We start from the raw sequence: 13,224 nt of genomic DNA on the forward strand, positions 1-13,224 counted from the left end.
TACAACAAATGAGATCTGCTCTGCGCCTTCCACTTTTCCAGCTGGCTAAAAATGCACTCTCGTGCATGGTTTTTAGAGGCCTTCCCTCTGCCAAGGTTGTTGAAAGCCCTAGCAAATCGTGCAGACCAGAACTTTCAGGGCAGGCCCTCTGCCTTTTGTCCATACTGATAAGTTTATCATGCAAATGCACAGGTCTCTTGCGGTAAGATGTGTCACTTGCTTCTGTGTCACCCTTGGACATTGGTGAGGGGGTGTCTTTGCTGATGTTGGCAGTCTGATGGCCTAGTATCCAGCCTGTCTTAAGTGTACCATGCAGCCATTCTCCCTTGAGATCCTATCTCCTCTTTGGGCCACTAAAAGGGAACAAGGCTAGTCCTCGCTGCTCAAGGAATCTGTCATCACTCCCACCTGCACTCGAGTCTTGGACTTTAAGAACTTCCAGGTTGGGTAGCTTTGGCCACCTCTACTCAGAAGTGCCCATCTCTTTTTTTTTTTTAATATGAAATTTATTGTCAAATTGGTTTCCATACAACACCCAGTGCTCATCCCAACAGGTGCCCTCCTCAACAGAAGTGCCCATCTCTTAACCCTCTGGGACAAGCCAGCATAATTCCTCTCAGTAAACCTTTTGAAATCAAAAGCTCTGGATTCAGGTGATCTTCGAGGTGCCTGTCAACTTCTGCTTTTGACTTTGTAAAACAAAAGCTCCCAAGACAAGGGAACAGAAAGACTTGGCTATGTTTCGATGTGGGGGGAGGGAAACATACCTACCATAGCAGAAACAAATTATAAAAAAATTAATGTGTCTATAAATAACCCTACTGAAAACTTTGTTACAGTTCCTATTGGCAGGTTTTTTTTTTTTTAAATTTTAGGCATGTTATTTGTAAGTCAGCAGTAACGATGGGTCTACATTTTAGCAGCTGATTTCAATACTGTGCCTGTTTGTTAAACATGCACAATTCTCCTACTACTATACTACATATTGTATGGCATATGTAAGGAGAAAATGTATGGTTTTGTCTTTGAGATGTAAGGAAATGAATCTACAATGTGCTCTTTGACAATCTCTTGCTGGTGACTTTCAGATCCCACTATCCCAGGAGCTAGGATTTTCTTTTCTAAAGATTATGCCATTCACAGGGAGTGTCTTCTTTTCTTTTTTCCTTTTTTCTCTTTTTGCATTCACTTGAGAAACATTATATGCTAGTCATGGGGCCAGGGCTATGAGGAAATGGTGCTGTCCTTGCCCTCAAGAAGTAGAAACTAGGTGGAGGAAGAAAATAGACCTGCAATATCAGAGTAGCTTGACAGAGGAGGCTATATTTAGTTTAGGGCATAAAGGATGAGTTGGAGTTTACTAGAAAAGAAGTGGGAAGGAAAATTCCAGAAAGAAGTAACCACATGGGCAAAAAAGGGAAAACATTTCCTTAAAATAAAAAATTAAAAAAGAAAGGAAATGAAAGAACATAGCAAGTTCAGGGAACTCTCAATAATTTGATTGGAGTACAAAGTCTGGGGGTGGGGGACAATGATGAAAGACAAGGCCTGGGAGCTAGTCTGGGTGTGATTCAAAATGTTCCTATATGCAATGCTAAGGAGTTTGGGATTCTTCTTAAAGGCCATGAGAAACCAACCAAAGGCTCACGTATGGAAGTGGCAAAACCAGAACAGCATTTTTCAAATGCTCTTTGTGGCAGAAGTGCCAAGGATAGACTAGAGGAAGGTGAGACTAGATATGGAGAGAGTAATCTTGTGGCTTTTGGTGAGAGTTGATGAAGTAAGTCAAGAGAAGTGGGAATGGATTTGAGGTAATATTGATCACTAAAAGGTGAGAGAGCCAAAGATGACTCCCAGGCCTGGGGTGATCAGGTAGATGGAGAGGACATTAACTAAAATGGAAAATACCCGAGAGGGCCACGGTTGTGTACAATGAGTTCTGTTTTCGGTATGTTGAATTTCAGGTATCTTTGTGATATCCAGGTGAAACTACCTAATAAGTCATTTGAAGGATCAGCCAGCAGCTTGTTTAGAGAAGTCAGGGTTGGAGTTAGAGACTTGAGAGTTGTTAGAGCACGGGTGTTGAATAGACTATGGCAATAAGTGTGGAGAAAATGAAAAGGCGGAGTCTAGGGGTTTGAGGGACAGGTAGCTGGAGTAAGAGAAAACCCCAAAAGAGACTGAGAGAAGCAGCAATCAGATGAGGGCAGGAAGAGAAAAGGGGCATGGAAGACACAGGTAAAGACAGGTCCTGGAAGGAAGGGGTGGTCATGCGTAACAGATGCAGAGTAGAGGTAGGTGAGATAGGACAAGGATTGGAAGGGCCATCATGAATTGCGCAACTTGGACTTCACCGGTGGCTTTTGTTGGAGCAGTGTTTGGGAGCATAAGGCAGACTGCTGTGCTGTGATGACATAAGAGGAGATAAGGAAGAAGAAAATAGTGTATGAGGTTTATTCGGTCGAGAAGCCCGGCAGTAACTGGAAAGTGAGAAATATGATGGCAGCACAGTAGGCAAAGTTAAAAGAAAGATTGTTGAATGTGGGTGAATGCCTATGGAGAGCGAGAGGGAAGCTCTGGGAGAAGAGACAGCTGATGCATGGACTTGAGTCTCAGACAAGTCAGGGGAGGATGAGTTCTAGTCCAGTACTTCTCAAACGGTCTGTGATGAAGGATCAGCTTTTTAAATTTCCAGACTGGTACTCATGTGAAATGTAATAAAAATTGCTAGGAAAATGCAGTAAAAAACATTCAAGTATAAGCCCCAACTTTTCATTAGATCCAATAACATACAATTATCTTATCAAATTGCTATCGAAGTTTCTAAATTCCTACCCTTGATTTCAGTGCTTATGTTTTTGTGAATCACTATCAAACAGTTTGAGGATTGGAAGGGGTCACCACCATACTTTATATAGCACAATTCTAGACCGTAGGACCTAGAAAGGAGGAAAGAAAGAATACTCCTTCTTCCAAGAGAGAGGAAGGAAGAAAGAAAGTACAGGAGATTAGAGAGAACACTTAGGAGTGGAATGAAGGAGAGTTGAGGGAATTCCCACTGGCAGATATTTTTTTTTTTTTTTTTTTTTTTTTTGTAGTGAAGTAAAAAACCTGACCTTTTCAAATGAGTCAAGCATGAGAGGATTTGGTGGGAGGATTGGTGGAGTGTAGTAATGGGTTGAAACAGCTGCTGTGGGAAATGAGAACTGGAACTGAATAAAGATGAATGAAAGAGTTGTAAAAACAATAGAAGGAAGGCCCAGCTGAGGCTGGAAATCATAAATTGGTTGTGGAGCCAATCAGTTCAATTTTGTGATTTTTTTTCCCCCTAGCAGTTTTGCAGCTTCAGGGCAGGAGCAGAGAAACATATGGTAGGGTTCTGGTAATATGGTGGGCTCTGTGTGCAAACTGACATGCCCACAGAAAACAACTAAAAATGCTGGATAAAATGCAACACACATCTTAAAGGTATCGAAGAGCTGGAAAGGTAGTAAGGAATTATAAGCCCAGATTGTAGTGAAGGCCAATTGAGGTAGTTCCTTCTTCGAAAAAAATTCGCTGAACTTAATTTAAGCTTCGGAGAATAAATCACCAGTGATGTGAAAACACAGAGTCAGGGGCCTACCCAAGGTGGGGAGCTCCTCCCCAGAGAAAACTGGCGTAACAAGGAGCTAAACCATCAGTGTATTCGTGAGCCAGAAATAACCCCCTACACACCCATAGGGAAACTTTGAGGAAAGAACCCTTGGTACTGAGTGGAGGGGGAAGCATCTGCCCCGAGAGGTTTAGATACAATCTCATCTAATAAAGGTTTGCAGCCTAAATTCACATTACCCAGGTGCTCCAAAAGACCTCAAGCTCTGAATTTAGTTTAGAGTAGACCCCAACTAGTAGTGCCAGGAAGCACCTGGCATATCGCAAATCCTCTCTGCAGAACCCACCTCCTCCTGAACCTCAAAATAGTTTCACAAATCATTTTTCAAAACAATGAGAAGATCTTAGTTGAAAATCACTAAACACACAACAAAAGGAGGCACCATGCATAAGGCAAATCGGAAGTTCAAATGAGACAGACCCGAATCCAAATAATTCAAGTAATTACATTGAAATACAAATTGACTAAATGCTTATGTTAAAAAAGAGACTAAATTTAAAAAATCTCACCATATGCCGTTTACAATAGTTACATTTAAAACATGAAGATACAGAAAGATTGACAGTAAAAGGATGGGAAAAGATATTCGCACAAATACTAACCAAAAGAAAGCTGGTACTACTATCTTAGTATCAGACAAAATAGATTTTGAGGCAAAAAAGCACTGCTAAAGATATATAGGGTCATTTCTTTTGAATAAAATAACTCTTTATAAAAGATTTAATTGAATAAAAATTCAATCCCACAGGAAGATATACAAATGTTAAATTTTCATGAACCTAGTAATGGCCTTAGAATAAAGCAAAACTCAACAAAACTGTAAGGAGAAACAGACAAGTCCATAATCATAATGAGAGCTGTTAACACACCTCTCTCAATAATTGATAGAATAGACCAAAAATATCAATAAGTATCCAGAATATTTAAATAACACAATTAACAAAACTTATCTAATAATAATGTATAGAACACTGAACTCAACAATTACAGAATACGTATCCTTTTTAAGCCCACATAGAACATTCACCAAAATTGACCATATACTGAATCATATAACAGAGGATTAAGGTAATAGAAATGACATTTTATGATCACAGTGCAATTAAGCCATAAATCAACAAGAAAATGATAACTAGGAAAACCACATATGTTTGAAAATTTAAAAACATACTTTTTATTTTCTTAATGTTTATTTATTTTGAAAGAGGGAGAGCCAGGGAGGGGCAGAGAAAGAGGGAGAGAGAGAATCCCAAGCAGGCTCCGTGATGTCACCGCAGAGCCCTGTTCAGGGCTCAATCCCGCGAACCGTGAGATCATGACCTGAGCTGAAATCAAGAATCAGACGCATAACCAACTGAGCCACCCAGGCTCCCCTAAAAACATCCTTTTAAATAAACCACGGGCCAAAGACAAAATCATACTGGAAACTGTAAAATATTTTGAACTGAACCAAAATGAAAATACTACCTATCAAAACTTGTGGGATGTAACTAAAGCACTACTTAGAGGAAAAGCTATAGCCTGAAAAAAAAAATTACATTTGAAAAGAAATAAACGTTGAAAATGAAAGACCTAGGCATCTATCTTGAGGAGCTAGAAAAATAAAAACAAAATAAACCTAAGAAAATACAAGGAAAAAAAAAACATGGTGAAGTTGATCCTGGATTAAAGGTTAGCAGGGCAGATGTGGTTGAGGGCAATAAGTGTGAGGGAATTGTGGAAGCTAGTGAAAGTATGGTAAGAGATTACTGCTAATGGGAATCAAGCTGAGCAGAAAAGGAGGTGAGCAGAGGTGGGGAAAGGAGAGGATGTAAGGAAGATTGGAGAACAGGTATGGATCCAGGGACATGAGGTCACAAAGCCATGAGATCCTAAAGCAGTTCAGTGGGAGTTAGGAAGTGACTGGTGATTGCATGGGAGTTTTTGATTAACAAGCTATCCATAATTTTTTGAAAGCCCTCCTTTGACCCAACATTCCTCTCTAGCTATCCCTTCATTTTTCTGACCCTCTTTGAAGCCATATGTTTCAATCGGGTTGTCTATATACACTATCTGCAGTTCCTCATCTCCCTACTCACCTTTCGACCGGCTTTACTCTGGCTTCTGGCACGTCCACTCCAATGAAACTACTCCTGTTATCGCAACAGGCAACCTCCATGTTGCCAAATCCAAGAGACACTTCTCTACCCTTATCTTACTTGAACTTCCTGCAGCATTTGCCAGTGAACAATTCCCTGCATCTTAAATGGTTTTTAAAAAATTTTTTAAATGTTTATTTATTTTTGAGAGAGAGAGACAGAGCATGAGTGGGGGAGGGGCAGAGAGAGAGGGAGACGCAGAACCCGAAGCAGGCTCCAGGCTCCAAGCTGTCAGCACAGAGACCGACAGGGGGCTCAAACTCACGTATCTTGAGATCATGACCTGAGCCACTGAGCCGAAGTCAGACGCTTAACTGACTGAGCCACCCAGGCACCCGATCTCCTGCCCCACTCCGCAGCATCTTAAAACATTTTCTTCTTTGGCTATTGTAACATGACGCTGCTGGTTTTCCCCCCTACCTCACTGACTGCACTTGTTTAGTCTCCTTTGCAGATTTCTCCTAACATTGTGATATTTCAGGACTTGGTCCTTTTTCTTTATATCCCTTCTCTAAGTCAGCTCATCCAGACAGGGTGTCTAATACCATCTGTATGCTGATAACTCTCAAATTTGTTTCTCTAGTCAATATACTCATCTGAGACCATGACAGGCAGATTTGACCATCTCCATTTGGGTACCTGACAGATACCTTAAACTTCTTATGCCACAAACTCTTTTTCCCTCCTCCAAACCAGCTTCTGTCCCTATCCTTCCCCTCCATCTCAATATGTCACCACCACTTACTCAGCTACTTAAACAAGAAATCGAGGCATCATCTGTAATTTCTTTCTTCACCTCGCCTCAGGAACATATCTATATTAGCCTTATTGACTCTACCTCTAAAATTTATGTAGAATACCTCCCTTCATTTCATCTTAAATGCTACCACCTATGTCCAGTGGGGCCTAACCTGGATTGTGGACATTTCTTGACTGATCTCTTTACCTTCTCTCTGTTTTCCTACTACATTCTAATTATTCTAATTAGAATATATTCTAATGTATTCTCCACCCAGCAGCAAAACTGATCTCATTGAATCCTTCAATGGCTTCTCATTTGGCTCTTTGCATAAAAGCCAAATTCTTTACTATGGCTATGCATGATCCACTCTTGCACCTCAATAAGTAAAAAGAAGACTAAACAACACTATACAACAACTAAACCTAACATACATCTATAGAGCATTCCACTCAATAACAGCACAATACAAAATCTTCTCAAGTGCATATGGAACATTCTCCAAGATAGACTATATTCTAGGCCATAAAACATCAAACATTTAAAATGATCTAAATCATACAAAGTATATTCTCTAGCACGAAAGAATAAAATTAGAAATAAATAAAGAGATTTGGGGAATTCACAAATATTTGGGAATAACACACTCCCAAATAACCCATGGGGCAAAGAAAAAAAAGGAAATTAGAAAATATTTTGAGATTAAAGAAGGCAAAACCACAACATACTAAAATTTATGTGATATAGCTAAAGCGGTGCTCAGAAAGAAATTTATAGCTGCAAGCCCTTTATTAAAAAAGAAGAGGGGCTCCTGGATCAGTCAATTAAGCGTCTGACTCTTGGTTTCAGCTCAGGTCATGATCTCATGGTTCGTGGGTTTGAGCCCTTCATGGGGCTTTGCACTGGTGGTGTGGAGTCTGCTTGGGATTCTCTCTCTCTCTCTCTCTCTCTCTCTCTCTCTCTCTCTCTCTCTCTCTCTTGTCTTTACCCCTACCCTGCTTGTGGTCTTTCTCTCTGTCTCTTTCTCTCTCTCTCTCTCCCTCTCTCTCTCTCTCTCTCTCTCAAAAATAAATAAATAAACATAAAAAAGAAGAAACAAATCAATAACCTAACCTTCAACTTTAAGAAACTAGAACAGAAAAGACATCCAAACATGAAAAAAAGACAGTAGGATAAGAAACAGGGAACAATGGATCTACAATACAACCAGAAAACAATTAGCAAAATGGCAGTAGGAAGTCCTTACCAATCAACAATTCAATGTAAATGGATTAAATTCTCCAGTCAGAAGACATAGAATGGCCAAATATATTGAAAAAAAATCCAACAATATGCTGATGACAAGAAACTCATTTTAGCTTTAAAGACACACATTAACTGAGAGCAAAGGGATAGAAAAAGTCTTTTCAAGAAAATGGTAACAAAAAAAGCATAGGTAGTTATATTTGTATCAGACAAATTAGACTTTATTTTTTTAAAAAGATTTTGTTTTTAAGTAATCTCTACACCCAATGTGGGGCTCAAACCTACAATGCTGAGATCAAGACTTGCACACTCTACTGACTGAGCCATCCAAGAGCCCTCAAAATCGACTTTAAACTAAAAATGGTAATAAGAAACAAAGGTCATTACATAGTGATAAAGGGGTCAATCTGTCAAGAAGATACAACAATTGTAAATATTTGTGCACCCAACATTGAAGCACCTAAATATATAAAGCAAAAACTAACAGAGCTAAAAGGAGAAATAACAGTGAAACAATAGTATTTGGGGACTTTAATACACTTCTGTCAACCATGGATAGATCATATAGACAGAGAATCGATAAGGAAACAGTGTATTTGAACAATACTTTAGACCAAGTGGACCAAACAGACACATACAGAACATTCCATCCAGCAATAGTAAAATACAAATTCTTCTCAAGAGCACATGGAATATTTTCTAAGAAACTAGAACAGAGAGCAAATTAAAGCCAAGCAAACATAAAAAAGAAAATAATAAAGATTAGAACAGAGATAAATGAAATAGAGAATTAAAAAAAATAGAGAAAATTAACAAAACAAAAGTTGGTTCTTCGAAAAGACCAGCAAAATTGACAAGACTTCTGTTAGACTGACCAAGAAAAAAAGAAAGAAAATTCAAATTATAAAAATCAGAAATGAAAGAGGAGACATCAATACAGACCTTACAGAAATAAAAAGGATTAGAATAGAATATTATAAACAATTTTATCTCAAAAATTAGTCTAGATGAAATGGAAAAATTCTTAGAAACACACAAACTACTGAAACTGACTCAAAAAGAAATTGAAAATCATAATAGACATATAGGAAGTTATAAGACTGAGTCATTAAAACAAAACAAAATAAATCCCAAAAAAGAAAATCCCAGGACCAGATGGCTGGTCCAGATGGGCAGAGAGAGGGAGAGAGAATCCCAAACAGGCTCCATGCTGTCAGTGCAGAGCCTGACGTGGGCTTGATCTCATGAACTGCGAGATTATGACCTGAGCCAAAATCAAGAGTTGGACACTTAACTAGCTGAGCCACCTAGGCACCCTGAACTCTACCACATTTTTAAAGAAGAATTAACACCAATTCCTCTTGAACTCATACAAAAAATAGAAGAAAAAACTTCCTGGCTTATCCTATGAGGCCAATATTATCCTGATACCAAAGCCAGACAAAGATGTCACAGTAAAATTCAGACCAATATTTCTTACGAATATAGATGTAAAAATCCTCAACAAAATACTAGTAAATTGACCCAGCAACATAAAAAAGGGTTATACACTGTGACCAAACAGGATTAATCCCAGTATTTGCAGGTTGGTTTAACATTCAAAAATCAATTAATATAATACACCATATCAACAGAATAAGGGACAAAAACCACATGATCCTTTCATTAGAAAAGCATTAGACCAAATCCAACCTTTCAGGATAAAAAGACACCCAACAAACTAGAAATAGAAGGGAACTTCCTCAATCTAACAAAGGGTATCTTTAAAAATCCATAGCTAACATCATACTTAATGGTGAAAGACTGAAAGCTTTCCTCCTAAGATCAGGAATAGGACAGGGATGCTTGCTCTCACCAATTCTTTATGACATTGTACTGGAGGTTCTGGCCAAAGCAATTAGGTAAGAAAAAAAATAAACGCATCCAGATTAGAAACGAAGAAGTAAAAATATCTGTTTGCAGAAAATATGAACTTGTATATAGAAAAATCCTAAGGAATCCAATAAAAAACTGTTAGAACTAATAAACTAGTTTAGCTAGGTTGTAGGATACACGATCAATATATAAAAATCAGTTGTGTTTCTATACAATGAATAATCAAAAACTGAAATTAAGAAAACAATATCACCTATGATAACATCAAAAAGAGCAAAATACTTAGGAATAAACTTAACAAAAAAGTGCAAAATTGTACTCTGAAAACAATAAAATATTGTTGAAAGAAATTAAAGAAGACCTTAATAAATGGAAGAAAATCCTATGTTCATAGACAGGGAGCCTTAAAATTGTTAAGGTGTTGATATTCCTCAAGTTTATCTTCATTTAATGCAACCCCTATCAAAATCCCAGCTGGCAACTTTTCAGAAGTTGAAAAGATGATCCTGAAATTAATATGGAAATGCAAAGGTCCCTGAACATCTAAAACAATCTTGAAAGAGAAGAACAAATTTAGATGGATCATACCTCCCACTTCCAAAATTTATTACAAGGCTACAGTAATCAAGACAGCATGGCTTTGGCACAAGGACAGACATATAGATCAATGGAATAGAATTGAGGGTCCAGAATTAAATCCTTTTATTAATTTTTTATTTATTTTTGACAAGGGTGCCAAGACCTTCAACAGGAAAGGTCAACAGGGAAGGAAAAGTCTTTTCAACAAATGTTTCTTGGATGACTGGATATCCACATGTAAGAGAATGAATCTGGACACCTTCCTCATAATATACACAAAAGCTAACTCAAAATGGCTCAAGGACCAAAATATATGAGCTAAAACTGTGAAATTCTTAAAAGGTAACAGGTGAAAATCTTCCATGTGGCAATGCTTTCTTAGATATAATATCAAAAGTATAAGAACAAAATGATAAATGGATTACATCAAAATTAAAAACTTGGTTTCAAAGGACAACATTAAGAATGTAAAGAGAATGGGGGGTGGGAGGGAGGGGAGGGTGGGTGATGGGTATTGAGGAGGGCACCTTTTGGGATGAGCACTGGGTGTTGTATGGAAACCAATTTGACAATAAATTTCATATATTGAAAAAAAAAAAGAACATAAAGAGACAAGCCACAAAATGAAGAAAATATTTGAAAATGATGGGTCCAATAAGGGATTGGTATCCAAAATATAAAAAGAATTCTTACAACTCAATAATGAAATGAATAATTTAACTTAAAAATGGGCAAAGGAGGGGCACCCAGCTGGCTCAGTCTCTAGAGCATGTGCCTCTGAATCTCAGGGTCGTGAGTTCAGACCCCACATTGGGTGTGGAGCCCACTTAAAAAAATGGGCAAAGGATTTTAATAAATATTTCTCCAAAAAAAGATACACAAATGACTGACAAACACATGAAAAGATGTTTGACGTTGTTAGTCACTAGAGAAATTCAAATCAAGACTACATTGAGATACCACTTCTCACCCACTAGGATGGCTACAATAATACATTTTTAAAAAAGAAAACTAGTGTTGACAAGGATGTGGACAAATTGGAAGCCTCATACACTGCAGGTGGGATTTTTAAATGGTGCAGCTGGTTTGGAAACAGTATGGCAGTTCCTCAAAAGATTAACCATAGAGTCACCATAACTCAGCCCTCCCACCACTAGGCATATATACACAAGAGAAATGAAAACACACATCTACACAAAAACTTATACATGAATGTGCATTGCAGCATTATTCATGAAAGTCAAGAAGTAGAAACAACTAAAATGTCAATTGATGAATGAATAAACAAAATGTAGTATATCCATTTCATGGAATATTATTCAGTCATAAAGAAGAATGAAGTACAGGGGCACCTGGGCGGCTCAGTCAGTTAAGCATTTGACTCTTGATTTTGGCTCAGGTCATGATCTCATGGTCATAAGATTGAGCTTCAAGACGAGCTCCACACCCAGCATGGAGCCTGCTTAGGATTCTCCCTCTCCCTCTCCCTCTCCCTCTCCCTCTCCCTCTCCCCCTCCCCCTCCCTCGCTCACGCTCTCTCTCTCTCTCTCTCAAAAAAATAAAAGAATAAAGTACTGATATATGTTGTGCCACGGAGGAAACTTGAAAACATTATGCTAAGTAAACTTAAGGCAGCCACGAAAGGACAAATACTGTATGACTCCATTTATACAAAATGTCCAGAATAGGCAAATCTGTAAAAACAGAAAGTAGACTATTGGTTTCTTGGGTTTGTGGGAGTGGGAGGAAATGGAAAGTGACTACTAATGGTTATAGAGTTTTTTGGGGGATGATGAAATTATTCCAGTAAGTAAATAAGAAGAGATGGCTGAATATCTGCCACAATCATTGTGCATTGCTCATTCTGAGAGAATAAACTGTAAATTATGAGCACTTCAGCAGTGGATAGAGTGGGGTGCAATGAGGTACACTTCAACCAGGATCCAGTCAAGGTTACGGGGCTCAGATTTCCCCCTCCTCGGTGCCATGAGTGAGCCTTAACTTTAAATCAAGTATTTGCACAGAAAGGACTTTTAATTCGGAAGATACATTTTTAAAAATATTTTTTATGTGTATTTACTTTTGAGAACGAGAGAGACAGAGCACTAGGGGCAGAGAGCGAGGGAGACACAGAATCCCAAGCAGGCTCCGGGCTCTGAGCTGTCAGCACAGAGCCCGACGCAGGGCTCGAACTCACCAACCATGAGATCATGACCTGAGCCGGGGTTGGACGCTTAACCGACTGAGCCAGCCAGGTGCCCCAGAACATATATTTATATTTTAATTGGCAACGTTACTCCTCACCCATCCATAACTGTGCTTTCAGGCAACTGGAAGAGGTGTTCCAGAACATGATGAGTGGAGTTATAGAAAAATAACTGTATGTTTATGATTGAATTTAGAGGTTGGGCACAGCTGTGGTATATACATTTTCATACCCCATTGTATGCCTAAATAAGAGTAGATGAAGTCTTTAAGGAGGAGAGAAAAGAGAGTCACGTAAAGATTGTCCAAACTATGGTCGACACCTTCATGTTTTAGTTGCATGTGACTCCTCTCACTACCCAAATATTACTCTTTTTTATCATCTCCTCCCTAAAAAGCTTCCCTCTCCAATCTCCAACTAGCTAGCGTTGTTAATTCTTCCACATTCAGTGTAGATATTGCATATCTAAATGTCATTAAGGAGTTTATATAACTTTGTCTCAAGGAAATAGCTAGCAAAACAACATTCAACAAGTTTGCACTCCAGTTGACGATAGAAGATACAAATGAAACAACTAGAAAACGGTCCAAAGTAGATCCTGGTCCTTTGGCTCATTGATGTGTTCATGGGATAAAGAAAGGACCCAGGAGGGAAGATCTGTTTTGTCATGAAGAGAACAAAATGGGATTTATCAATTTGAATTGAAAAGTGGGTAAAGAATCCCAGTATTTATTCACATATTCATTCAACTATAAAAGGGAACTAATCACCACCTCCACCACCACAA

This window comes from Panthera pardus, unplaced genomic scaffold, assembly GCF_024362965.1.
Source record: "Panthera pardus isolate Hobbes unplaced genomic scaffold, ASM2436296v1 HiC_scaffold_27, whole genome shotgun sequence".
NCBI lineage: Eukaryota > Metazoa > Chordata > Mammalia > Carnivora > Felidae > Panthera > Panthera pardus.